Source organism: Pristiophorus japonicus, chromosome 21, assembly GCF_044704955.1.
Source record: "Pristiophorus japonicus isolate sPriJap1 chromosome 21, sPriJap1.hap1, whole genome shotgun sequence".
Taxonomy (NCBI): domain Eukaryota; kingdom Metazoa; phylum Chordata; class Chondrichthyes; family Pristiophoridae; genus Pristiophorus; species Pristiophorus japonicus.
The window spans coordinates 53,886,474-53,910,993 of NC_091997.1; the positions used below are offsets into that span (position 1 = coordinate 53,886,474).

Genomic DNA, 24,520 nt, shown 5'->3' on the forward strand with positions numbered 1-24,520 from the left:
ATAGTTGCCGTGGAGACGGAGCAGCCACACCAAGAAAGGCAGCGATTGCATCTGGTTACAGAAAGGGCAGGAACTGGTTTCACCTTTCCCTGACAGTCGCCTTCTCTGCAGGAACTTTCTTCTGCTGTAACAGCCTGGCAACACCAAGTTCAGAGCGTGTCAGAAAGCCGGAACTGTCACGGCATATTGTGGGTGTTGCGAGGCCCTGTATGTGTGGGCTTCCCCCTGTATGGGCTTGCACTTTAACAACAGCAGCCTGGCAGCCAACACACGGGATAAAAGGGTGGGCGCCGAGGGGGAGATGAAGGAGGCGATTCAGAAGGGAACCAAAGAACGATGTTTTCAGGAGGCGGGGAGTGCGATTGAGACAAAGTGATTTTGAGGGAGTTGCTGAATTGAGGATACAGTCACTGCGTAGGATCAACATTCGGTGATAAATCAGAGGGTGTGGGACGATAAATTCTTCAGGCAGGGTGGGGTAAAGCTGTGGAGAGAGCGGTTTGGGCCAGAGAGACATCGGGCAACTTGACAACACAGGGTTAATGGAGGTGCAGGAAAGGTCTGGGGCCCTAGAGTGCTGGCTCGCCGAGCTTTGTGCTGGATGGACGCAGGGAGGGAGTGCCAATTGGACCAACCTTCCTCGTATTCCACTCCCCTCACACACCGACCCTCCCCACAACCCCCTCACACACTGACCCTCCCCACACTCCCCTCACACACCGACTCTCCCCACACTCCCCTCACACACCGACCCTCCCCACACTCCCCTCACACACCGACTCTCCCCACACTCCCCTCACACACCGACTCTCCCCACACTCCCCTCACACACCGACCCTCCCCACACTCCCCTCACACACCGACCCTCCCCACACTCCCCTCACACACCGACCCTCCCCACACTCCCCTCACACACTAACCCTCCCCACACTCCCCTCACACACCGACTCTCCCCACACTCCCCTCACACACCGACTCTCCCCACACTCCCCTCACACACCGACCCTCCCCACATTCCCCTCACACACCGACCCTCCCCACACTCCCCTCACACACCGACTCTCCCCACACTCCCCTCACACACCGACCCTCCCCACACTCCCCTCACACACTAACCCTCCCCACACTCCCCTCACACACCGACTCTCCCCACACTCCCCTCACACACCGACTCTCTCCACACTCCCCTCACACACCGACTCTCCCCACACTCCCCTCACACACCGACTCTCCCCACACTCCCCTCACACACCGACCCTCCCCACACTCCCCTCACACACTGACTCTCCCCACACTCCCCTCACACACCGACTCTCCCCACACTCCCCTCACACACCGACTCTCCCCACACTCCCCTCCCCTCACACATCGACCCTCCCCACACTCCCCTCACACACTAACCCTCCCCTCACTCCCCTCACACACCGACCCTCCCCACACTCCCCTCACACACCGACTCTCCCCACACTCCCCTCACACACCGACTCTCCCCACACTCCCCTCACACACCGACTCTCCCCACACTCCCCTCACACACCGACTCTCCCCACACTCCCCTCACACACCGACTCTCCCCACACTCCCCTCACACACCGACTCTCCCCACACTCCCCTCACACACCGACCCTCCCCACACTCCCCTCACACACCGACTCTCCCCACACTCCCCTCACACACCGACCCTCCCCACACTCCCCTCACACACCGACTCTCCCCACATTCCCCTCACACACCGACTCTCCCCACACTCCCCTCCCCTCACACATCGACCCTCCCCACACTCCCCTCACACACTGACCCTCTCCACACTCCCCTCATAGACTGACCCTCTCCACACTCCCCTCACACACTGACTCTCCCCACACTCCCCTCACACACCGACCCTCCCCACACTCCCCTCACACACCGACTCTCCCCACACTCCCCTCACACACCGACTCTCCCCACACTCCCCTCCCCTCACACATCGACCCTCCCCACACTCCCCTCACACACTGACCCTCTCCACACTCCCCTCACACATCGACCCTCCCCACACTCCCCTCACACACCGACTCTCCCCATACTCCCCTCACACACTGACCTTCTCCACACTCCCCTCACACACCGACTCTCCCCACACTCCCCTCACACACCGACCCTCCCCACACTCCCCTCCCCTCACACATCGACCCTCCCCACACTCTCCTCACACACTGACTCTCCCCACACTCCCCTCACACACCGACTCTCCCCACACTCCCCTCACACACCGACCCTCCCCACACTCCCCTCACACATCGACCCTCTCCACACTCCCCTCACACACCGACCCTCCCCACACTCTCCTCACACACCGACTCTCCCCACACTCCCCTCACACACTGACTCTCCCCACACTCCCCTCACACATCGACCCTCTCCACACTCCCCTCACACACTGACTCTCCCCACACTCCCCTCACACACCGACCCTCCCCGCATTCCCCTCACACACTGACCCTCTCCACACTCCCCTCATACACTGACCCTCTCCACACTCCCCTCACACAATGACTCTCCCCACACTCCCCTCGCACACCCACACTCCCCTCCCCTCACACACCGACCCTCCCCACACTCCCCTCACACACCGACCCCCCCCACACTCCCCTCACACACTGACCCTCCCCACACTCCCCTCCCCTCACACATCGACTCTCCCCACACTCCCCTCCCCATACTCCCCTCCCCACACACCCCTCCTCTCACACACTGACATTCCCTGCACCCACACACACCCTTGGCAAAGTCTGGCAAATATTTGAAGTCCATTTTCAACTCCAAAATCTGAAGCATTATTTGCTCCCACCTGCAGCCACTCATTGTTAAGTGGGCACATCCTTTTAAATTTGGGCTGTGACCAAAGTCTCCACCAAGCGAACAGCCAGCACAGGTACACAGTTATGCTGGCAGTGGATGCTAATTATCAAACGCTCCTGACTCTGGGGAAGAGAGGAGTGATTGTCTGAGTTTGCGCTGACTGCACAGAGCCTCGCCTGTCGACCCCAGGTACCTGGCAACTCCCGGAAATGTGCAGCCAATGGAAGCTTCCCTCTGAGTCAAATGGGTTTTGGGTTCAAGTCCCGCTCCAGAGACTAGAACACAAAATCTAAGCTGACAGGGCAGTACTGAGGGAGTGCTGCACTGTCGGAGATGCTGTCTTTCAGATGAGACGTTAAACCGAGGCCCTGTCAGATGTGTGTAAAAGATCCCATGGCATTATTTCAAAGAAGAGCTAGTGAGTTCTCCCGGATGTCCTGGGCCAATATTTATCCCTCAACCGATACCTAAAACAGATAATCTTGTTATTTATTTAATGACTGTGTGTGGGATCTTGCTGCTGCAAATTGGCTGCTGCGATCCCTACATTGCAACAGTGACGACACTTCAAAAGTATTTCATTATCTTTAAAACGCTTTGGGGCATCCCGAGGTTGTGAAAGGCGCTATATAAAAGCAAATCTGTCTTTCTTACGTGGCATTAGGTTGTCATCATACATCCACCATTTCAAAGACACTTCTGCCCTTGGGGTGAAATTTGCTCCAATCATTCATTGTGCATGAGTAACACTGAAAGGAGACTTTGAAAGTGCGTGCATTTGTCGAAGGGATTGTTTGTGTTTAACGCTGAGTGCCCTGAATGTCAATGGGCCACAGTTACAGTGTTGTTCAGGGTGGGGTTGCATTAAGCAAGCGGCTCTGTTCTGAGAGACCACACACAGTTGTGCAAGTTCACCTGTCTGCCAGCGACCACAGGTACAGCTCTTACACTGCAGATGCCCAGCCACGGGAAGGGCTGGTATCAAATGGAGACACTGCTCTGCCGCAATAACAGAGCTCGAGAGCCTGGTGTAAGTTAAACCTCACTTCTACAATCAGACAGCTCAGAAGGAGTCCATTCGGCCCATCATGTCTATGCCAGCTCTTTCAAAAATTGATCCAACTAGTTCCACTCCCTGCTCTTTCCCCATAGCCCTATAATTTTTTCCTTTTCAAATATCTATCCAACTCACTTTTGGAAGTTACGATTGAATCTGCTTCCACCGCCCTTTCTGGCAGTGCATTCATAGAAACATAGAAACATAGAAAATAGGTGCAGGAGTAGGCCATTCGGCCCTTCGAGCATGCACCACCATTCAATATGATCTTGGCTGATCATGCAACTTCAGTACCCCATACTTTCTCTCCATATCCCTTGTCCCTTTAGCCGTAAGGGCCACATCTAATTCCCTTTTGAATATATCTAACGAACTGGCCTCAACAACTTTCTGTGGTAGAGAATTCCACAGGTTCACAATTCTCTGAGTGAAGAAGTTTATCCTCATCTCAGTCCTAAATGGCTTACCCCTTATCCTTAGACTGTGACCCCTGGTTCTGGACTTCCCCAACATCGGGAACATTCTTCCTGCATCTAACCTGTCCAAACCCATCAGAATTTTATATGTTTCTATGAGATCCCCTTAACCTTCTCTGCTCTAAAGCAAACAATCTCAGCTTCTCCACATAACCGAAAGAGAGATTGGGTCGAATAGGACTGTATTCATTAGAGTTTAGAAGAATGAGAGGGGATCTCATTGAAACATATAAAATTCTGACTGGGTTGGACAGACTGGATGTGGGGAGGATGTTTCCCCCGGGCTGGGAAGTCTAGAACAAGGGGTCACAGTCTCAGGATACGGGGTAGGAAATTTAGGACCGAGATGAGGAGAAATTTGTGGTGAACCTGTGGAATTCTCCACCACAGAAGGCTGTGGAAGCCAAGTCACTGAATATATTTAAGAGGGAGATAGATAGATTTCTAGACACAAAATGCATCAAGGGGTATGGGGAATGTATTGTATCACATCGGGTTAATTATGATATTCCGACATTTACAGTGTGTTTTCTGCTTCATGCCTCGTGGAATGTTGTTGATGCAGAGAGAGAGACCTTGATGCGCACACCATCTTGTTTATGGGACGATCGGCGCCTCGAGGTCTCATGCTTTGTGGAAGAACCTTACAGATTAGGAGTTGGCCATAAGCCACATGCACCCATGTTTGTTCAATAGTATAAAGGAACGGAATTGTCCAGTAGCTCTTTGAACTTCACCTTGGACCGTGATTCGCGTGATTCCCAAGGCTCCTGACCAGCCGTCGTTGCGGAGTTCCCGACGGGTCGAAGGCTGTGAGCTTTGTTGCATCTTATCATACTTCTCTTTTCTTCGTAAACTGTATTATGTTTCTTTTCTCTCAGTAAACGGTGTTTTATCTTTACTTTATTTGTCTTGTCTCTTATTTAACATTCATCCAGATCCCAAACCTGGGTCAATTATTATCGATCCAAAACATTTTGCCGTAGTCGGGAGGATCTGGTAAAATGTTTAAGAGAAAAGACAAGAAGCAGTCTCCTCCTGCGGGAGAGAAGTATAGAATACCAGGGTGGAGCACGAGGGATGAGGGTTTTGGCTCTCTTGCCAATGTGCAAGCCCGGTTTGGACCCCCGCAACATTGGGATACGCAGTTATTGGAACAGAGCAAAGATAGAACCGTACCCCTCGCGGTACTGTCTCTCCTGGAGGAGGCGGGCTTCTCACAGGAGAAAAATAGTCCCCCACAAATGGGATGCATTCAGGGCGATGTGTAAACAACTTAAGGAAAGTGAGGCAGAAAACCTACAGTTAAAAACAGCTGTTAAGGTTTTGGAAAGTCAAAACTCGACTCTGACTGAAGCGGTCCGCACTGCACAAGAACGGGAGGATAAAGTCAATGAACAATCAGAAACTTTAATATGCCGTCTGGCAACAGTGCAAAATAAAAAGAAAGCCAGACAACGGAAATGACAGATAGATCGGTCAAAGGTACGTGCATTGGTAGCTGGATGCACTTGGGATCCAGCTCATTGGGACGGAGACATCTGGTACTCCTCTGACTCAGAATATGAGTGGACAGATGGAGAGAGGGGGAACGGGAGGAAACTAAAGACCCTCCCCAATACGCTCCGAGCACGGAAGCTAGACCCTTTATGACAAATAAGACAAAACAGCAAGATGGGGAACAGCCGGTAACCACTAGAGAGGTGCGTCACTTCACCACTAGTGAGTTACAAGAAATAGGGTCTCGATTTCGCCAAAAACCTGGGGAATCATTGTCAGAATGGCTAACCTGGATTTGGGACCAGGGAGCATCAGGCATAATACTTAACCCCGAAGAGTTAACAAAAATGGGGACTATGACTACTGACCACCATATCACAGCAGTGCTGCGGAATGTCCAGGGCACAGGTTCGCTATGGGACATGATTACTATAGGGGTCCGGCAAAAATATCCCACTGCCGTTGATTGGGAAGGGGAGGTAAAACCTTGGAATACTATGGCGGAGGGTGTGATACAGTTGCACAACATGGCAACACAGGGAGGATTATATCACCAACCATATGGGGGGCCAGATCAGGAGCTCTTTACGGCAGGGATGCGGAGCAGGCTGATGAAGAGTGGCCCTCCTATGATGGGGGGTGGGCTACTCGCATTATTGGGACCAGCCCAAGAGCAGCGGGTGGGGCACGCTTGCCTATTGTTAGGACAGTTAGAGGATGCAGAAGATAGTATGCGAGAGTCGAGAACGGCTAATGTAGAGGGGGATCAGGACCAGCGACAAGGTTCGACCTCTGGGAAAGGTACAGGGTCAGGAAAGACAAAAAAAAATTACGCGGATGGACATGTTCACGGCTTTACTGAAGGCAGGGGTCCCCAAGGAAAAAATTGATGGAATCCCAACAGGAGCGATGTATTCTATGTGGAAGCAACACTGCGTCCCGGGAACAGGGAAGGGTGAAAGGAGGGAGGTAAGGGAGTCTAAGTCGGATAGCGATAAATCTGCGGATGCGGAGAAACCACCTCCCGCTAGCCTATACCCCAACGTAGAAGGGCTGTGGAAGGCTAGTAATCCCCTCGACTAGGGGTGTGGCCGGGATCTGGGCATACTCCCTGTTAGAACCACATCAACCCAAGATCCCGGGGACCTGAGGCCACACATTCCGATTACGATACATTGGCAGGGGGGGAACATACAAAGAGATGTTGCTTTACTAGACACAGGGGCAGAAGTTACTTTTATCCATGGAAATCCTAGGAAACACACAGGGACCCGTATGATGATTAATGGGTCAGAGGGGCAGAAACGCCCGCTGTCCGAACAACTATCAGAATGGCGTTGGGAAATGGCCTCCGCGCTGGGTAACAGTCTTAATATCGGCAGTAAAGGAACATATTATTGGGATGGACCTTTTAAAGGAACCACACACACCTCGTTCGGGCGATTCTCATTCGGGATACGGGCGTTCACTGTGATTGCAGGGGAAGCAAAGTGGGAACCAGTGGTAATACCACGGCCATCGCGTATAGTGACTATGAAACAGTACCGAATACCTGGGGGACACAAAGAAGTAGGGGAAACCATACAAAGGCTCTTGGAGGTGGGTATCATTAGACATGCGGTGTCCCCCTACAATAGCCCTGTTTGGCCTGTGCAGAAACCCAACAAAAGTTGGAGGATGACTGTGGACTACCGACATCTGAACAAATTTGCCCCTCCCCGGCAACCGCTGTCCCAGATGTAGTAACTATAACAGAGCGGCTGTCTGAAGCAGGTGCGGAGTGGTATGCGGTAATCGACCTGGCCAATGCCTTTTTCTCCATTCCAATAGCGGAAGAATCCCAGGACCAGTTTGCATTCACTTGGGAAGGGAGGTAATACACGTTTAAACACCTCCCTCAAGGTTAGCTACATAGCCTACCCTATGCCACGGATTGGTGGCCCGGGACCTGGACATGTGCACGTTGGCTCCTAATGTCTCACTGGCGCACTACATCGATGATGTATTAATAAGGGGTCCCACCGAGGGTGTTAGAAGCCCTTGCTACTTTAGTCCAACACATGCGAGACAGGGGCTGGGAGATAAATCCGAAGAAGGTGCAGGGCCCTAGCCAGACTGTCCAGTTTCTGGGAATCCAATGGTCTCGGGGTGAGCGCATCATACCCGAGCCTGTGAAGAATAAAATTCAAGAAATGGCCAGCCCCACGAATAAAACTGAGACACAACGGTTTGTGGGACTATTGGGTTACTAGAGGAGACACATACCTCACCTCACGATGTTATTAAAACCGCTGTATGCCGTAACACAAAGAAAAGGCCCACTTCGAGTGGGGAAAGGAACAGCAGGTGGCTTTTGATGCAGACAAAGAAGCTGCAGCTCAAGCTTTACCCCGAGCCCCGCGAGTGCCTGGGCAGCCTGTTGAGCTACAGGTATCCGTTACCAATGATACTGCAGTACGGAGTTTGTGGCAGGTTCAACATGGCACTCGTATACCTTTAGGGTTCTGGTCTAGAAAATTGACAGATGCTGCTACTCGTTACACTCCATTTGAGAAACAATTATTAGCGTGTTATCGGGCCCTAATAGAAACAGAAGGACAGACAGGGAACGACCAAGTCAGTTTAAGACCAGACCTACCCATATAATCCTGGGTTCTCTCAGAAAATGAGACACACAAGGTCGGGCGAGAGCAGCAAAGCTCCATAGTGCGCTGGAAATGGTATATCGCAGACAGAGCAAGTAAAGGAAAAGAAGGAATCACCCGACTATATGTGCATGTGGCTGAATACCCACAAACAGCTGAGAGTGAACTTACGCAGTCGTCTGTCAGTTTAACCAAAGAGTCACCGATCTCCTGGGGCGTGTCCTTTGAACAGTTAACACCTGAAGAACGTAGCCATTCCTGGTTCACAGACGGCTCAGCGGTCTGGCGAAACAGCCTTCGGCGATGGCGAGCCGCTGCCTTCAATCCCAAAACCCAGGCAATTGTGCATGGTGAGGGGGTGGGAGGCTCCAGCAGCTGTAGTCCTTGCGTTAGAAGAGGAACAGCAACAAGTACACATATATACTGACTCATGGGCAGTAGCCAATGGCATGGCGAGCTGGATGCGAAACTGGCAAATAACTGGGAAAGACTTGTGGGGAAAGCACCTATGGGAACAAATATGGTCCAAAGCCCAGAAGATGAAAATAACTATATCATGTGGACGCTCACATGAAAAACACTTCAAAGACCTCTGAACATAATAACACCGTTGATAATATAGCCCGGGTACGGGCTGTCAAAGAGGCAGAAGAGGAAGAATATGGCATAGGCAAGTGGGCCCACCACAAATCTGGACATTTGGGCATTCAGGGTACGATACAATGGGCATGAAATAGGGGGTTACTTTTGACTATGGACGGTGTCAAACAAATCATAAACACCTGTGAAATTTGTCAAAAGGTGAAGCATTTTCCCCTACAACGACAACCATACTAAGAGAGGGACTCAACCAGCACAAATATGGCAAGTTGATTATGTAGGACCTTTACCATTGCAACAACGGTTCCAATATTTGCTCACTGCTGTTGATACCTATTCTGGACTTTTGATAGCTTATCCAGTGACTAAAGCGAATCAACAAAGTACGATTAAAGGACTGGAGAATTTAATCACATACTACAGTGAGCCAGCAGAAGTACAGTCCGATAATGGGTTGCACTTCACAGGTCAAATAGTGCAACAGTGGGCGGTAGACAACGGGATCTATTGGATGTTTCACATACCTTACTATACGCAAGCTGCAGGGTTAATAGAACGCATGAATGGACTATTTAAGCAACAGATTAAAATATTAACTCCTACTAACACATTGCAAGGGTGGTTAAAGATCTTACCACAAGCAGTGCGCAATCTGAATCACCGACCATTATGGGGGGGAACTCCCATAAGCCACATGTTAGGCAAAGTTAGTGTCCCTACTATTGAAAAAGGAAATCAGACTCAGGACACAGTTTGTGAAGGAGGAAAAGTGTGGGTGTAGTATCCCCTTACAAGCAGGGGAAATCTTAGCAAAAGGAGAAGGAAACACTTATTGGGTGCTCCTGACTGGTCAAGATATTCCTCTCTGTGTTGACAAGAGTAAATTGACTAAATGGGGCTGAATTAATATAATTATGCTTCCTCCCACAGGAATTCTGCCCAAAATGACGACTTACCAACTCGTGTTGGCAAGTCTCTGCGTCTCATTATCTGTGACTGTGCTACTTCCATCCTCAAACACAGCATGGGATGGCCGTATAGGGTAGCGGTTAGCTAACACTGATCGTACGCAAGACAATTTTACCTGTCCTTCCAGGCAAGCCTGCACTATAGGACACTGGAGCGCCACTTGTAACACATGCGGGTACTGGGGAGGTCCAGGGCAGATGCTATTAACAGTAAGCATAGTTGCCAACATCACGTTATCAATCAAGTGGCAAAAGGATATGACAATGATATGCAATGTGCACTCCAATGTGTCGTTATTGCACAATGTCACATGGTTAAGGAGTTGGGCCCACAGTGTCACGTCAAGCAATGACACTATGTCAGACGAAATTAAGTTCAATGCGTCTCTATGGTATGGATGTACAAATGCCTCCGTAATCACTGGTAGGGGGATTATGGGCCACTTTTGGTCACTGCGTGTAGTTAAGCATTCTAAGAGCCCCATGGATCATTTGCAACGGCTACACTCTACATGTGCTTACATCCCCACCCATGTTAAATCTCACACTACAAGTCCGGTATGTGGACAGGCCGTCTGACACTTGTAATATAACAACAATTAAAGCAAATCTGAAAACGTCAGTGAGACAAAGGCATGATATATAGAAATCTAGGGGTAAAACCTGATATGCAACATACACATTGTGATGACCCGGGGTGTAACTTTACTATGAGAATAGTCATTATCACAAAAAACAACATTTGGTGCTAGTTTATAGTGCTTCCCCACCTGTATGGCCAAAATCTGTGGGTGCCCGAGTTCAAGGGTGGATGGATTGATGCTAGCAATAGAACTCACCAAGCTCAAGATTGTCAAATATGGCCTTTCGGTATGGTGTGTCCTTTGCACACACCTGTGTTTGAACCATGCTGCCTACAGTATACAACGGGAACATGTATTTGGACACTTGTACCATACAATGATACAATTTTACATGAAATCGGACAGAATCATGTTTGTATTACTAGTGTCTATCCCATTTATCTCGACAGCGCCCGTAAAGATCCTCCTCTAAATGCTTGCGTTAAAGATGTGTATACCATATATGACCTTCATTCTAAAATGTCATATGGATTGGGACAATGGAAAAATGTTGTGCGCCATTGCACTGTCCTAGGCATTACGAACCTTCCTCCCACTGTAGACCTAACTCATTGAGCTCAATTTCTAAAAGATAACCAAAAGTCACTGACGAACTGAGCAAAAGAGGGCGTACTCTTCATGCTCTTCATGCAAGTTGCTATGAGTTACAGAGAAGGCGCCTTGGTCAGAGTTGCGACAACGGTCACTGGCCTTACAGTACACCATTGGTGGGACACCTTTTACGGATGGTCCCCAAAAACATCCGCCGCTTTGAAGCTGTTAATACATCTTATTGTTTTACTCGTCGCGTTATTACTGATATTACCGCCTGTATGTATTCTTTGGTGTAGATTGCGGGCGTTGCTTGCGCATACTCAACGTGTAACTGATGCATTAGGCCTTCAACTCGATTATATTACTTAGAATGTCTAAATATCAAGGGTGGATTGTATTGTATCACTTAGGATTAATTATGATATTCCGACATTTACAGTGTGTTTTCTGCTTCATACCTCGTGGAATGTTGTTGATGCAGAGAGAGAGAGAGAGAGAGAGACCTTGATGCGCACACCATCTTGTTTATGGGACGATCGGCGCCTCGAGGTCTCATGCTTTGTGGAAGAACAGCTGGGCCTTATTGATTAGGAGTTGGCCATAAACCACATGCACCCATGTTTGTTCAATAGTATAAAGGAACGGAACTGTCCAGTAGCTCTTTGAACTTCACCTTGGACCGTGATTTGCGAGCGGTGCCGGGACCCCCATGACTCTGGACCAGCCGTCGTTGTGGAGTTCCCGACGGGCCGAAGGCTGTGAGCTTTGTTGCATCTTATCATACTTCTCTTTTCTTCGTAAACTGCATTATGTTTCTTTTCTCTCAGTAAACGGTGTTTTATCTTTACTTCATTTGTCTTGTCTCTTATTTAACATTCATCCAGATCCCGAACCTGGGTCTATTATTAGCGATCCAAAACAGAGAAAACGCGGGACTATGGTGTTGAGATAGAGGATCAGCCATGATCATATTGAATGGCGGTGCAGACTCGAAGGGCCAAATAGCCCACAACTGCTCCTATTTTCTATGTTTCTATGTTTCTCAGTCCCTCATCCCTAGTGCCATTCTGATAAATCTCCTCTGCACCCTCTCCAAGGCCTTCCTAAAGTGCGGTGCCCAGAATTGGACACAATACTCCAGCTGGGGCCTAACCAGTGACTATAAAGATTTAGCATAATTCCCTTGCTTTGTGCTCTATGCCTCTATTTATAAAGCCAAGGATCCTGTGTGCTTTTCTAACTGCCTTCTCAACTTGTCCTGCCATCTTCAAAGATTTGTGTATGTAAACCGCCCGGCCTCCCTGTTCCTGCACCCCCTCTAAAATTGTACAATTTCATTTTTATTGCCTCTCCTTGCACTTCCTTCCAAAACGCATCACTTCACACTTCTCTGCATTAAATGTCATCTGCCGTGTACCTGCCCATTTCACCAGTCTGTCTGTGTCCTCCTGAAGTCTGTACTATCCTGCTCACTGTTTACTACATTTCTGAGTTTCGTGTCATCTGCAAACTTTGAAATGATGCCCTGTATACTCGAGTCCAGGTCATTAATATACATCAAAAAGAGCAGTGGTGCTAGGGAACAGCACTGTATACTTCCCTCCAGTCTGAAAACAACCAATCACTACTACTTTCTGCTTTCTGTCCTTTAACCAATTTCTTATCCACTGTCCCTTTAATCCCATAGGCTTCAATTTTGCCAACAAGTCTAATATGTGGTACTTTATTAAATGCCAAAAAACATAATATCAACCAAACTGCCCTTATCAACCCTCTCTGTTACTTCATCAAAGAAATCAATCAAGTTCATCAAACACGATTTACCTTGAACAAATCCATGCTGACTTTCATTAAATAGCTCATGTCTTTACAAGTGACAATTAATTTTGTCCCTGATAACTGTCCCTAAAGTTTCCCCGACCACTGACGTTAGGGTGACTGACCTGTTACCGGGTTTATCCCTCACCTGTTTTTGAACGGGGTGTAACCGCAAGATCCTACAAATCCCCTGGGAGGACAGACGCACCAACGTTAGCGTCCTCGACCAGGCCAACATCCCCAGCATTGAAGCACTGACCACACTCGATCAGCTCCGCTGGGCAGGCCACATTGTTCGCATGCCAGCCACGATGCTCCCAAAGCAAGCGCTCGACTCGGAACTCCTTCATGACGAACGAGCCAAAGGTGGGCAGAGGAAATGCTACAAGGACACCCTCAAAGCCTCCCTGATAAGGTCCAACATCTCCAATGACGGCTGGGAGTCCCTGGCCAAAGACCGCCCTAAGTGGAGGAAACGCATCCGGGAGGGCGCTGAGCACCTCAAGTCTCATCGCCGAGAGCATGCAGAAATCAAACGCCGGCAGCGGAAAGAGCATGTGGCAAACCAGACTCCCCACCCACCCTTTCCTTCAATGACTATCTGTCTCACCTGTGACAGAGTCTGTGGCTCTCGTATTGGACTATTCAGCCACCTAAGGACTCATTTTAAGAGTGGGAGCAAGTCCTCCTTGATTCCGAGGGACTGCCTATGATGAACATTTACAATCCTCCAGTCCTCTGGTACCACCCCCATATCCAAGGAGGATTGGAAGATTTCCACCCTTATTTCACTCAGTAATCCAAGATGCATCCCATTCGGACTGGGTGCCTTTTCTACTTTGCACACTGCCAATCTTTGAAACACCGTTCTTTACCTATTTATATCCGATCCAATTTCTCTGCTACCTCCTCCTTTACTGGGACCTTACCCTCCATTCTGCATGAAAAGAAATCTTTTCACTCAATGCCTCAGTCTGACACCTTCAATGGCACCAGGCATTTCTCTCAGGACTGTCGTTGCCCTTTTCGTGTCAACCGTGTCTCAGTGGGCAGCACTCTCGCCTCTGAGTCAGAAGGGTCGTGGGCTCAAGGCCCATTCCAGAGACTTGAGGACAAGTTCCAGGCTGACAGACCAGTACAGTTCTGAGGGAGCGCTGCACTGTCGGAGAGGTAGTACTGAGGGAGTGCTACACAGTCGGAAGTACTGTACTGAGGGAGTGCCGCACTGTCGGAGGGGCAGTACTGAGGGAGCGGCGCACTGTTGGAGGGGCAGTACTGAGGGAGCGCTGCACTGTCGGAGGTGCCGTACTGAGGGAATGCTGCACTGTTGGAGGGGCAGTACTGAGGAGTGCCACACTGTCGGTAGGGCAGTACTGAGGGACAGTCGCACTGTTGGAGGGGTAGTACTGAAGCAGCGCTGCACTGTCGGAGGGCCAGTACTGAGGGAGCGCCGCACTGTCGGAGGGCCAGTACTGAGGGAGCACTGCACTGTCGGAGGGCCAGTACTGAGGGAGCGCCGCACTGTCGGAGAGCCAGTACTGAGGGAGTGCTGCACTGTCAGAGGTGCTGTACTGAGGGAGTCCTGCACTCCATACTGACGGAAGGCTGCATTGTTGGGCGCGCAGTACTGAGGGAGTTCCGCACTGTCGGAAGGGCAGTACTAAGGGAGTGCTGCACTGTCGGAGGTGCCGTACTAAGGGAATGCTGCACGATCAGAGGGGCAGTACTGAGGGAGCGCTGCACTGCCGGAGGGGCACGACTGAGGGAGCGCTGCATTGTCGGAGGGGCAGTACTGAGGGAATGCTGCATTATCGGAGGGGCAGTACTGAGGAAGTGCTGCACTGTCAGAGGAGCAGTACTGAGGGATCGCCGCACTTTCGGAGCAGCAGTACTGAGGGAGTGCTGCACTGTCGGAGGGGCAGCACTGAGGGAATGCTGCTCTGTCGGAGATGCAGTACTGAGGGAGTGCGGCACTGTCAGAGGGGCAGTACTGAGGAAGCGCTGCACTGTTGGAGAGGCAGTACTGAGGGGGTGTTGCACTGTCAGAGGGAAAGTACTGAGGGAATGCTGCACTGTCGGAGGGGCAGCACTAAGGGAATGCCACACTGTTGGGAGGGGCAGTTCTGAAGGACCAACGCACGGTTGGTGGGGCAGTACTGAAGCAGCCCTGCACTGTAGGAGGGGCAGCACTGAAGGAGCGCCGCACTGTCGGAGGGCAGTACTGAGGGACCGCCACCCTGTTGGAGGGGCAGTTCTGAAGCAGCGCTGCACTATCGGAGGGACAGTACTGATGGAGTGCCACAGTGTCAGAGGGGCAGTACTGAGCGAGCAGCGCACTGTTGGAGGGGCAGTACTGAGGGAGTGCCGCACTGTTGGAGGGACAGTACTGAGGGAGTCCTGCACTGTCGGCGGGGCAGTACTGAGGAGTGCCACACTGTCGGAGCGCGAGATCGGAGGGGGAGATAAAGGAGCTTCCAGTGTCCCTGACGACTACACGTGCAGGAAGTGTATCCAGCTGCAGCTCCTGACAGACCGCATCGCGGCACTGGAGCTGCACATGGATTCACTCTGGAGCATCCACGATGCTGAGGATGTCGTGAATAGCACGTTTAGTGAACTGGGCGCATCGCAGGTAAAGGTTACACTGGCAGATAGGGAATGGGTGACCATCAGGAAGGGCAGTGGAAGGAAGGTAGTGCAGGGGTCCCCTGCGGTCAGCTCCCTCCAAAACAGATACACCGTTTTGGGTACTGTTGGGGGAGTTGGCTCATCAGGGGAAGGCAACAGCAGCCAAGTCTATGGCACCAGGGGTGGCTCTGCTGCACTGGAGGGCAGGAAAATGAGTGGGAGAGCTATAGTGGTAGGGAATTCTATTGTAAGGAGAATAGATAGGCATTTCTGTGGCCGCAAACGAGACCCCAGGATGGTATGTTGATACCCTGGTGCAAGGGTCAAGGATGTCTCGGAGCGGCTGCAATGCATTCTGGAGGGGGAGGGTGAACAGCCGGCTGTGGTACATATAGGTACCAACGATATAGGTATAAAACCGGATGAGGTCCTACAAGCTGAATTTAGAGAGCTCGGAGTTAAATTAAAAAGTAGGACCTCAAAGGTAGTAATCTCAGAATTGCTACCAGTGCCACGTGCGAGTCAGAGTAGGAATTGTAGGATAGCTCAGATGAATACGTGGCTTGAGGAATGGTGCAGGAGGGAGGGATTCAAACTCCTGGGACATTGGAACCGGTGCTGGGGGAGGTGGGACCAGTACAAACTGGACGGACTGCACCTGGACAGGACCAGAACCAATGTCCTCGGGGGAGTGTTTGCTAGTGCAGTTGGGAGGGGTTAAACTAATACGGCAGCGGGATGGGAACCTATGCAGAGGGAAGTAGAATGGGGGCAGAAGCAAAAGATAGAAAGAAGAAAAGTAAAATTGGAGGGCAGAGAAACCCAAGGCAAGAATCAAAAAGGGCCACATTATAGCAAAATTCTAAAGGGGAAAAGTGTGTTAAAAAGACAAGCCTGAAGGCTCTGTGCCTCAATGCGAGGAGTATTCGTAATAAAGTGGATAAATTAACTGCGCAGGCAACTATTAACGAATATGATACAATTGGCATTACGGAGACATGGCTCCAGGGTGACCAAGACTGGGCACTCAACATCCAGGGGTATTCAACATTCAGGAAGGATAGTCAGAAAGGAAAAGGAAGTGGGGTAGTATTGCTGGTTAAAGAGGAGATTAACGCAATAGTAAGGAAGGACATCAGTTTGGATGATGTGGAATTTGTACAGGTAGAGCTGCGGAATACCAAAGGGCAGAAAACGCTAGGGATAGAAGGCCAATAAATCCCCAGGGCCTGATAGTCTGCATCCCAGAGTACTTAAGGAAGTGGCCTTAGAAATAGTGGATGCATTGGAGATCATTTTCCAGCAGCCTATCGACTCTGGATCAGTTCCTATGGACTGGAGGGTAGCTAATGTAACACCATTTTATAAGAAAGGAGGGAGAGAGAAAAAGGGGAATTATAGACCGGTTAGCCTGACATCAGTGGTGCGGAAAATGTTGGAATCAATTATTAAAGATGAAATAACAGCGCATTTGGAAAGCAGTGACAGGATTGCTCCAAGTCAGCAAGGATTTATGAAAGGGAAATCATGCTTGACAAATCTTTTGGAATTTTATGAGGATGTAACTAGTAGAGTGGACAAGGGAGAACCAGTGGATGTGGTGTATTTGGACTTTCAAAAGGTTTTTGACAAGGTGTGCAAAATTAAAGCACATGGTATTGGAGGTAATGTATTAACGTGGATAGAGAACTGTTTGGCAGACAGGAAACAGAGAGTTGGGATTAACGGGTCCTTTTCAGAATGTCAGGCAGTGACTAGTGGGGTGCCGCAGGGCTCAGTGCTGGGATCCCAGCTATTTACAATATACATTAATGATTTAGATGAAGGAATTGAGTGTAATATCTCCAAGTTTGCAAATGACACTAAGCTGGGTGGCGGTGTGAGCTGCGAGGAGGATGCTAAGAGGCTGCAGGGTGACTTGGACAGATTAGGTGAGTGCGCAAATGCATGGCAGATGAAGTATAATGTGGATAAATGTGAGGTTATCCACTTTGGTGGCAAAAACACAAAGGCAGAATATTATCTGAATGGCGGAAGATTCGGAAAAGGGGAAGTGCAATGAGACCTGGGTGTCATGGTACATCAGTTATTGAAAGTTGGCATGCAGGTACAGCAGGCGGTGAAGAAGGCAAATGGCATGTTGGCCTTCATAGCTAGGTGATTTGAGTATAGGAGCAGGGAGGTCTTACTGCAGTTGTACAGGGCCTTGGTGAGGCCTCACCTGGAATATTGTGTTCAGTTTTGGTCTCCTAATCTGAGGAAGGGCGTTCTTGCTATTGAGGGGGTGTAGCGAAGGTTCACCAGACTGATTCCCGGGATGGCAGGACTGACATATGAGGAGAGACTGGATCGACTGGGCTTGTATTCACTGGAGTTTAGAAGAATGAGAGGGGATCTCATAGAAACATATAAAATACTGACAGGACTTGACAGATTAGATGCAGGAAGAATGTTCCCAATGTTGGGGAAGTCCAGAACCAGGAGACATAGTCTAAGGATAAGTGCTAAGCCATTTAGGACCAAGATGAGGAGAATCTTCTTCATTCAGAGAGTTGTTAACCTGTGGAATTCCCTGCCGCAGAGAGTTGTTGATGCCAGTTCATTGGATATATTCAAGAGGGAGTTAGATCTAGCCCTTACGGTTAAGGGGATCAAGGGGTATGGAGAGAAAGCAGGAAAGGGGTACTGAAGGAATGATCAGCCATGATCTTATCGAATGGCAGTGCAGGCTCAAAGGGCCGAATGGCCTACTCCTGCACCTATTCTCTATGTTTCTATGTTTCTATGCTGTGTGGGTGCGTGGAGCGAGCCAGGGTTTATTGTCTGTTTTGCTGTTATTAGAACCAGTTTCCGACCAGCTGGGTGACTGGTGCTGTTCCTGGATGTCTCCAGTATCTCTCTCCACAACCCCACCCACATATCAACCTCGCTACTCACACCCATATCACTGCCTGTTGCCTAGTGTCAATAACTTGGATCAATACATTTGATAGATCAGCATTTATCCAAGGCACATCAAGGCCCATGTGAAGCTTTATTACGATGACTGTGTATGTTAGTGTACATGCTTCAGACTAGGTGTGAATGTAAAGAAAGAAGAAGGAACCTCCCTTTCTATCAAACCTTATCATGTCCTCATGATGTTGTAAAGTACATTATAACCACTGGGCTGCTTTGAAGTGCTGCCACTGTTATATTGGCAATGACAGTAGCCAACTTGTGCACAACAGGTTCAGGTGGTTTTGGTTGAAGGAGGAGCATTGGCTTCGATACTTAGAGAACCAGTTCCTCAAATATTACTGCGGAATCTTTATATTCATCTAAGCACGCAGCTGCGGCTTTAGTTTAATGTCTCCTCCGAAAGCTGACACCTCCGACAGTACAGCTCTCCCCCAGTACTGACCCTCCGACAGTGCAGCTCTCCCCCAGTACTGCCCCTCCGATTCCCTATCTGGCTGTGGACCCTTTGCCTGCGGTAAGACCAACTCGCTAAACGTGTTATTCACGTCATGCTCAGCATCGTGGATGCTCTAGAGTGAATCTACCCGCAGCTCGAGTTCTGCAACGCGGTACGTCAGGAGCTGCAGGCAGATACACTTCCCGGAGGCGTCCCTGATTTCCCACATAGTACAGGAGGAGCATGACACATGTCCGAGCTCTCCTGCCATGACTTAACCCCTAGATTCACTTAATTTGGCAACAACAACGCTAAATGTTACTTACTGATATAGAAAAGAAAAAGAAAAACTACTTACCAATCACCAGCCAATCACTTACCCCCTTGGCTGTGACGTCACCTTTCGATTTCTTTTTACTTTTTTGCCTTCTATCCCCGCTGCAGCTGCACCGGTTCGCCTCTCGCCAACCCTGGACTCGCGCTGCTCCGAGCTCCCGCCTCCTCGACAGACTGCTCGAACTGCCCGACTCCCGCTAGCCTTTATAGGCCTCTCGCCGACCCTGGACTCACGCTGCTCCGAGCTCCCGCCTCCTCGACTGACTGCATGGCATTGATCCTCCCAATGGCACCATCTCCATCAACACATTCAACTGAAAAGAGTTCACCGGCATTTCTTGGCCTGTTCTAAAGTATGATAGCTTCATTAAGCTGTCGGCCATGCCTCAGTGGTAGCACTCTCGCCTCTGAGTCTGCATTAAGTCCTGGCTGATATTTATCCCTCAATCACCATCATTAAATCAGATGATCTGGTCATGATCACATTGCTGTTTGTGGGAGCTTGCTGTGCACAAATTGGCTGTTGCAGTTCCTACATTACAACAGTGACTACACTCCAAAAGTACTTCATTGGCTGTAAAGCGCTTTGGGATGCCCGGTGATCGTGAAAGGCGCTATATAAATGCAAGTCTTTTTTAAATTTCATTTGGAAACTTCAGATCCAACAATCGCAGATCAGTCCCACCTACACACCTACTCAGCATGTCCCCAGCACCACTCTCCCACAGAACCACAACTCTTGGATCCATTTATATGGTGCAGTCCAATGGCCTTCCCTGAACCTACCCAAATGTCCTACCGCTTTGGTCAAACAGAATTTCCCTGGAGTTCCAACTACTTCATTAGTCCGGCCGCTCCCGGGACGGAGCCTCGCCATGCACTGTCGGACCTGGGGCTGTAACAATATCACCCTCACCCTGCCACCCACGCTTGCAAGGAGCCTAGCTGATATCAGAAGCCTTGTTGCGTTTGCCCTATCTGTTTAATGGATAGATAACCAGCCCTCAGGCTGCAGTATGTACCGATCACACACGATAAGTGCACTCACCAGCTGGGACACTAAATCTGTAACAATTTGTTGAATTGAGCTGTGCGGTAAGCAGTGTCTCCAAGGCAAACAGCACTGCATGAACCACCCCCTACCCCTGCCCCTGTAATGTATTTGCTTCATGGGCTCTTTGCTTAAGAATTCATAGCAATATATTGCGATTAAGAACGAGTTGGTTTATTCGCAAAGGTTTAACAATCACACTACACATTATCAGTTCATCCACCAGGCTCACAACCACCTGCCTCATCATGGATCCCCCGAACCCAACTGGCTGGGGTTTTATTGAGTCTTGTGAACATCACGTGACTGGCTACGCCACTCCCAACTCAACAGCACTACAACTATTTTAAACTAATCAAGTGCCCCCTTTTTGTAAGGACACTAGAACCCACAAATTTCAAAATAAACTTTTACGGAAACTTAAGTCAAATTAAAATTTGGTTGCCGGGCGTGATGATGCACTCCAGTCCCTCCGGTGCCCACCTCTCGTGGAAGGCCGCGAGCGTACCGGTGGACACCGCGTGCTCCACCTCCAGGGACACCCTGGCTCAGATGTAAGCGCAGAAGAGAGGCAGGCAGTCAGGCTGAACGACCCCCTCGACTGCCCGCTGCCTGGACCGGCTGATGGCACCCTTGGTCATGCCCAGGAGCAGTCCTACGAGGAGGCCCTCGGACCTACCCGCTCTCCTCCACACAGGGTGCCCAAAGACCAGGAGTGTGGGGTTGAAGTGCAACCAGAAATTGAGGAGCAGCCCCTTCAAATATTGGAATTTAGTGAGGGCTGCAACCTCACACACTGAACATATACATGGAACACAACTCTTCCAGACCGCAGAAATTGCATCAACAGCCTTACCAACCTGTGAGCATACTCACAGGTGTATACAATACAGCCCCCAAAGAATTGCTCGAGAGTCTGAAGATACTATGGAACAATCAGTCAAATCCACATTTCCTGTGTCCTGCTGCAGCCCTAAAGTGCTCTGGTGAGGAGCACTGAGCAGAGTTCCTGTCCTCACAGCGTGATCTCCATCAGTGCTCCGTGCGTTTGTAAACAAAGGGGAAAGTTTGGCCACTTCTATTATTGTGAAAAACATGCCCCTGTAACAAGCTTGCCCCATGGAATGGTGGGTAAACGCACTCACTCATGTGGCACTGAGCTCTACAGATCAGGACGCCCTAAGCGAGATGGGCCTGAGTGCCCCTGGATTGCGAAATCAGCCAGGGGACCAGGGGACATCAGCCAGGGACCAGGGGACCAGGGGACATCAGCCAGGGGCCAGGGAACCAGGGGACCAGGGGACATCAGCCAGGGGCCAGGGGACCAGGGGACATCAGCCAGGGGCCAGGGGACCAGGGGACGGGATATCATCCAGGGGACCAGGGGACATCAGCCAGGGGCCAGGGGACCAGGGGACATCAGCCAGGGACCAGGGGACCAGGGGACATCAGCCAGGGACCAGGGGACATGGGGACATCAGCCAGGGGCCAGGGAACCAGGGGACCAGGGGACATCAGCCAGGGGACCAGGGGACGGGATATCATCCAGGGGACCAGGGGACATTAGCCAGAGGCCAGGGGACCAGGGGACGGGATATCATCCTGGGGACCAGGGGACACTAGCCAGGGGCCAGGGGACCAGGGGACGGGATATCATCCAGGGGACCAGGGGACATTAGCCAGGGGCCAGGGGACCAGGGGCAGCCAGGGGACATTAACCAGGTGCGGGGGAATCAGTCCGGGTTCTGTTCCTTATCAATGTGCAGTGAGCAGCGAGTGGAGAGTGAGAGTTAGCGTTAGCGGTTGATTTGACTGCGACGCACCCTAAAGTGAAGTAGCTCGCTCAAATATAGCTGCCATATGAAGAATGGCCAGTTGTGTGAAATATGATAGAGCGCGGAGAAACCTGAGACAAAATTAATATTTACCCGACCGTAGAGCCTGTGCTGAGAATGCGTTAAAATCGGAAAGGGTTAAAATCGCAGAATTGAAATGGAGAATAATGTGGATTTGTGGCCACAGTCACCGAGCAGGTTCACATTCCAGCTGCCCTTACACTGAGCTTACCTGCTGCGCGGGGAGCTTTCCTCCAGGAAATGATTGTCCAGGTATCCCAGATCAGCACGGCCGATCCTTCCCGACCCGACGGTTAAAATCTTCCATCCAGCATGGTTGCTGGAATTGTCCAGGGGTCAGTCAGGGACAGATAGTACCGAGAATTCACCGTCAGTGGCTCCTGGGGAGGGGCAGTCTGACAGAAAGACACAAACAAATACATCTTTACTGACCGAACACTTCACAATAGTCCGCCAACCCATCGCCACCTGGATTCAGCCTGCATTCAATGGGAATCCCTGTCCCAGCCCTGTATAGTACTTGCATTTATATAGCGCCTTTCCTCATCTCAGCACATCCTAAAGTGCTTTACAGTTAATGAAGCACTTTTTGAAGGATGGTAACTGTTGTAACGTAGGACAACCGGCAGCCAATTTGTGAACAGCAAGATCCCACAAACAGCAATTAAATAAATGATCAAATCTTGTTTTTTACTGATGGTTGAGGGATCAATATTGACCGGGGAGAACTCCGCTTCTCTGCTTCGAATAGTGACCGTGAGATCTTTATGTGCGATGGCAGTTTCTCTGTATAAACCACTTTATTATTAAATCATCCTTCAACCTTCCAATCTCAAGGGAATACAAGCCACATTTATGAACCCTGCATAGATACAGAAAAACTAAATCTTCTGGTGGGGAATCCAGAACAAGAGGACATCATCTTATAATTACAGCTAGGCGGGTCATGAGCGAATCAGGAAGCATGTTTTCACACCAAGGCAATCTGTAACTCTCCCCCCAAATGGCTGTGGATGCTGGGGGCCAATTGGACTGACATCGATAGAGTTTTTTTCGGTATGGGTATCGAGGGAGATGGAGTAAAGGAGGAAAAATGGAGTTGAGCTGCAAAAATGCACAGACAACAAACCATTGAATCTACAGGTTACTCAAAACCAGTCGCCTGATTGAGGGTATCAGCAATTCTGCTTACAAAAAACTGATGGAAAGAATGAAGCTGAGTTTCCTGAGAGTGCAGTTGCTGTACTCCCCGGTCAGGCACTGAGACAAATGTTGGCTGAGCTCAGGCAAGCCACTGGCTGCCACAGGCCTCAGTCCCCATGGGTTCGAGGAGCAAGGCTAGCTCAGGCTCCCTGTCATCAACCCTGTCCCATTCCTCCCACTAGGAAGCGTGCACGAGTAAACGTTGGCACAGGATGGGATGTGTTGGGGGGTAAGATCCTGAGCCGTCAAGATGCCCACAACCACACAGCCTGCTGACATTCGCAGAGGGCCACTTTGGTGAGAGGCTGATGTCCGGACCCTCAGAAAAACAGGGACCCCAGTGAGAGTCAGTGTGTGTGGGACCCGTACCTCAGTGAGTCAGTGTGTGTGGGATCATTATCCCACTGAGAGTCAGTGTGTGTGGAACCCATACCCCAGTACGAGTCAGTGTATGTGGGACCCGTACCCCAGTGAGAGTCGGTGTATGTGAGGACTGTACCCCAGTGAGAGTCAGTGTGTGTGGAACCCATACCCCAGTGAGAGTCAGTGTGTGTGGAACTGTACCCCAGTGAGAGTCAGTTTGTGTGGGACTGTACCCCAGTGAGAGTCAGTGTGTGAGGAACTGTACCCCAGTGAGAGTCAGTGTGTGTGGAACCTGTACCCCAGTGAGAGTCAGTGTGTGTGGAACCCATACCTCAGTGAGAGTCAGTGTGTGTGGAACTGTACCCCAGTGAGAGTCAGTGTGTGTGGAACTGTACCCCAGTGAGAGTCAGTGTGTGTGGAACTGTACCCCAGTGAGAGTCAATGTGTGTGGAACCCATACCCCAGTGAGAGTCAGTGTGTGTGGAACTGTACCCCAGTGAGAGTCAATGTGTGTGGAACCCATACCCCAGTGAGAGTCAGTGTGTGTGGAACTGTACCCCAGTGAGAGTCAGTGTGTGTGGAACTGTACCCCAGTGAGAGTCA

General features: G+C 50.3%; 1 protein-coding gene across 1 annotated transcript in view; it reads right to left on the reverse strand.

Annotated features, from left to right (window-relative positions):
- LOC139233530 (solute carrier family 15 member 1-like) overlaps window positions 1-24,520 on the reverse strand; it is a 182,924-nt gene that overhangs the window by 157,707 nt on the left and 697 nt on the right. Inside the window, exon 2 of the mRNA XM_070863930.1 lies at window positions 22,563-22,746. The gene's annotated coding sequence lies outside the window, so the exon portion shown is untranslated. The remainder of the gene's footprint in view (window positions 1-22,562; window positions 22,747-24,520) is intronic.